A 4,886-nucleotide genomic window follows, 5' to 3' on the forward strand; every position below is an offset into this window, starting at 1 on the left:
CCCCCCCCCCCCCCCCCCCCCCCCAGTACACGCCCCCTGAGCCCAACACACCGAGACAGGACATGCTCCTAAATTGCTGACAAAGCAATCACACGCCTTTATTGACAACTGTATCAGAAATCATCTCTCCGTCAGTTTCCCAGTCAAAGCGTTAGACCAGAATAAATACAAACATTTTCCTTTGATTTTTGTTTTCAATTTTTTTATATCGTCTAATATTCGACCTAAATGTCAGAAATATGTGATTTTACAGCACACTACATTTTATAATACAAAAATAATTAAGGAAAACCACTCGTGTAGCCTAATTATATAACTGCAATATATAATAATTAAAATTAATTTTCTTAAAATACATTTAATTTGCATGTAATCATGCACTCAGAAAAAAAAGGTGCTAAATCTGTCATTGGTCTGGTACACTTTCTTAATTAACTTTCAAAAGTTATTAAAATGTACCATTTATGTACAATACTAAAATATAGGTTTCAAAATGATGCCAGAAGAACAATTCGGGGTTCCCCAAAGACCGTTTTAGTGAACTGTTCTTCTTTTTGCACCTTTTGTGCAATGGAAAAGTTCCATGAATGTTAAAGGTTCGTCTTGAAACCATATAGATGCCATTAAAAAAACTTTTTTTTTTAGGAGTTACTTACCTTTAAGATACTAATATGCTTTCGTTAAGGGTAAATATGGTACGATACCTTTTGAAAAGGTTCCACCCCAATGACAGCTTTTGTACTTATTTTCCCCTGAAAGTTTATTAATGTTCCACCAATTTTACAGTTATTGTATGAATTGGATAGTTTCCACTGCTGTTCAACGAACAGACAGACGAGTAAAATCATGCTAAAGGACATGATGCGCTCTCTTAATTATTGACACTCAAATATTAGTTTAGTCTTTCCGTTTGTCTTTCCACCATTAACAATGACTGGATAAAGTGCACCCAGTTATCACATGTAATTAAGGGGTCAGAGAGGTAGGTTCAGGTCTATTGTTGACCCGGTCACCTTGAGGCTCCTCTTAAAGCAGGTAACCATTCAAGCGCTCACCATTCGCGTGCGCGAAGCCCCTTCCATCGGCCTCTTTATTATCAAGACGTGCAGCTATGTTAAATCCCCATTGGTTGTCCACGAGGTCCATACAATACAGCTCAAACATCTGTGTATGAGTGATGTCACTGAAAGGAGCTGTCATTTAAGAGGCAGAAAGGGTAAAGAATAGGTCTCTCATCAATCACGCGTTGTAGGATGCCTGGCCGCACGTTTGTATCGAAGCAGTGGACACTCGTCTGTTCAAGGAACAATCACAAGAATAAGACGAGAATCAGTGCTAAAGCGGGGGCGTTTGCAGCTTTCAATACGAACAACCTATAGTCACCCTGAAGGACTAATCTGTGACATACTTGTTCTTGAACAGGCGGAAAAAATACTGAATGGCAAAACAAACATAAAAATGGCTACAGCTAGAGAAGCGCTATTTGAAAGACATCTGCAAAATGACAAATTCAATCACTGTCTCTCAATTTTGTTAAGAACAGTTTGCATTTTAACACTCGTACATTCAAATCTGTTGATTCAGTGAAAGATGTTAATATATAGGTGGTTTTACAAACCAAAGAGCGGCTTTTCATTCAGTGCACGCTTAGAAAGGTACCTACCAATTGGTTTTCTACAAAAGTTGTCTACCTAATTTGTACCTTATTTACCTCTAAATGGTACATATTAAAAGCTTAAAGGTACATAATAAAAGCGCATATTAGTAACTGTGTACATATTAGTACCTTGTGAAAGGGTAGCGCCACATTGACAGCTTTGTATCTTTTTGAATATTGTGTCCATTAATATTATTTTCTGGAAAAAGATGTCATGTTTGTAAATTTTCTGTCATGCTCCAAACAGCTTTATTGTTCATAAATATTAAAACAGTGAGAGAACACTGGTTTAGCTATATGTTAGACAACCATTCAGGAAAAAAAGACTAATTTAAAACATGTAGGAAAAACGTATATCCTGCTTTCAAACTTCAATGTTAATTTTCCTGAAATTATTTCTTAAAACGTTTAAAATAGATTTACTGACTCGGCGAAACAAATACCAACTAAATTGCATTTGAAATAAATATTGTAGAGTTGCAGCGAGCGCCACGCTTTTGACCAACAAAATTCCCATAGATTTTAGAAAAGAGGGAGTTTTGTCTTTCTAAGGTGGGTGCTTTAATGTTTTCTTTTGACGCTATGATTATACAAGTGTTTGAATAACAAACAAGAATAAATATACCAGCGGAGAAACGACAATTAGCGAGTATGGTTTTTATTATGTAGGGGGCTGGTACTGGCATTAAGAGCAGTGTGCCTCACAGTGGTCGCCCATGAGGAGGTTTGTAAGACACCTCACAACAAATGATGCTGGTACCTGAGATGCTAACTGGTTGGAGCCCATAAACAACCCTAATTCTCTGTTATTCAAATAAAGATGGAGGGGGTCACTTTGTTAGTAAAAGGGAAAAAGGATCTGGTGAGTGTATGGTTGTTGCACCCCGCTGCAAGCTGCAACGCGAGGGACAATCCGTGGGAATCACACCACTTGCGCGCTCTGCACTCAAAGAGACCCACTGCCGGCACTGAATGAACAGAGCAGGCGTACAGCTTGTATGCTAAAACGCGTATTTAGAATTTAAAAAAAAGGTGTTGACAAATGTCTCTTTTTTTGTAAGAGGACTGATAATTTAATTAATTTATTGCTTGAAAGTTTCAAAATTGACAAGGTGCAATGTTTTTACAGAAAAATTCAATCTTTCGTGAATATTCAGCAGCTTAATGACTTTATTTTTCATCAGATTAGGCTATATAACATAAATGAGAAATCAGAAATGTCACTTAAAGACCATTTACTCAAGAGCACAAAGTTCACGTTCAAGTGCGTAACGCGTCTATCAAATGCCCATGAAGTGGAATGGTGCACCTGTAGTTCACTGTGGAGCGACACAAGCGGCACCTGAACGCCCACCGGTTGTTCAGCAAAGCGAGTCATTCAGCCATTAAGCGCAGACAGGACCGTGACCGTCACCTTTGCGCTATCAATTAAGCAATGTCACATATCTCAGCGGACGCGGCAGCAGACCTTGGGCTGGCATGGGAATAGCAACACATGGATTTTTGAACAGATATTACAACGCATTATAAAGGAGACGTATTATTTCAGGTCACGGTGCATTACAGTTCATGAGGCAAGTAAGCAGCAGGAAAAGAACGTCAAAAGCTTAAAAAAAGAAACAATAACAACAATATGATTATTATTATTATTATTATTATTATTATTAATAATAATAATAATAAAATACGATGAATACAATACTAATATTGATATTGTTATTATTTTTTTATGATGATGATGTCAGAGTTGTTTTAGAAACTGGATTAACGAGAGGAAAGTTTATTAAATTCCAAATACAGTGGAAATCGCTGCTAATCCGTTTAATCTTTTGAGTCAAACAGGATTAGAGAAAGGATTAGATATAAAGGCAGATTAAATGAATCAATCAATGACAATAATTGGGCTACTTAACAAGGTAATGTGGGTTTGATAGTAGGTGCGCAAGCCTCCTGAACCGCCAGTGTTTTAGAAGACATGATTTTTGACATGGCTTCCCTTTAAGACACTTCTTGGGCCATTTTTTTTTTAATTATCAGCAACAGAAGCCGCACGATGTGAGTGGCATTGGTCCTCGCGTGTTGGGTAATGTAAAACGATAAAAGGCACCACACTTTGTCGACGCGCCTGTCAAGTGGCTTTCATTGTTTCCACACTTTACATTTATTGACCTGGTATTCAGAAAGGTTGACTGGTAGACAGCTATTGACTACAGGAGCTTTGCGTTTTCACGGCCTCTTTGAAGGGTCATAGATGTTAGGAGCGCAAGCTGCAGAACACTGGGGATCCCTGGGAATCCAGCCACATGCGCCAGAGCAACAGGAGCAGCAACAGCGCACCGAGCGCTCGTTCTCCAGCTTGCCAGACAAATTAGAACGGCAGTCGTGGGGTATGGAGGGATTCCTGCATTCACAGCCACCAACAAATAAAGCGCTCTTTCTTAAGTGTCACATCACATTGTCCCTTAATGTGTTAAGAAAGGCAATGGTTTATTCAAGTATCAGCAGAAACTCAGACTCAGCATTTCAAAGTATCTACTGTAAGATATTTAATCGAATTAAAACTTCGATTAAACCCATTAAAGGAAGACTCTATTTTACTATTTTACCCTAGATTAAAAGCATCAATTTCATGGATCTGGAACTGGGAAATGTAGTTGGAAGCGTAAGAAAATCATAATCCTCTCAACAGCACCTATAAAAGTGTTAGTTATTATTACGCTCATCCTCGCGGAGATTAAGAAGATTATTGATTCACTACATCCTAGACTAATTGATTTGTCTATCTGTGTTAATCTGAAAATATGGCTGCCCGCAGGCTGTTTCAGATTAGTAAGGTGTTTGCCCTACAGCGTCCAGCAAATAAACCTCAGGAAAAGAGAAGCGCGGGGGTGGAGGGTCGCCCTTTATCATTGCATTGGTCTTATTCCTATTTCTCTTCATTATTCATCCTTGCAAATTAGTGAACTACAAAAAATCACAACAACCACCGACAAGTTAAAACATTCTAACTCGATTAATAGCAAAAATGAAGAATCTGTTCGGATGATAAACTATTTTAAAATGTCTAAATAGTGAAATACAGTCCTTAACATAAACGTGCTTCGTGCATAGTGACAAGTAAAAAACTGTTTCACAAACCAGCAAGCAGATTGTTTATTATTAAGTAACGTGCTTGTGGCTAACGCTAACGTATATCTCTTTGGTTTATTAAGGTAATAGTTAAAAAAAA

Source organism: Sinocyclocheilus grahami, unplaced genomic scaffold (genome assembly GCF_001515645.1).
Source record: "Sinocyclocheilus grahami isolate Dianchi unplaced genomic scaffold, SAMN03320097.WGS_v1.1 scaffold406.1, whole genome shotgun sequence".
Taxonomy (NCBI): Eukaryota; Metazoa; Chordata; class Actinopteri; order Cypriniformes; family Cyprinidae; genus Sinocyclocheilus; species Sinocyclocheilus grahami.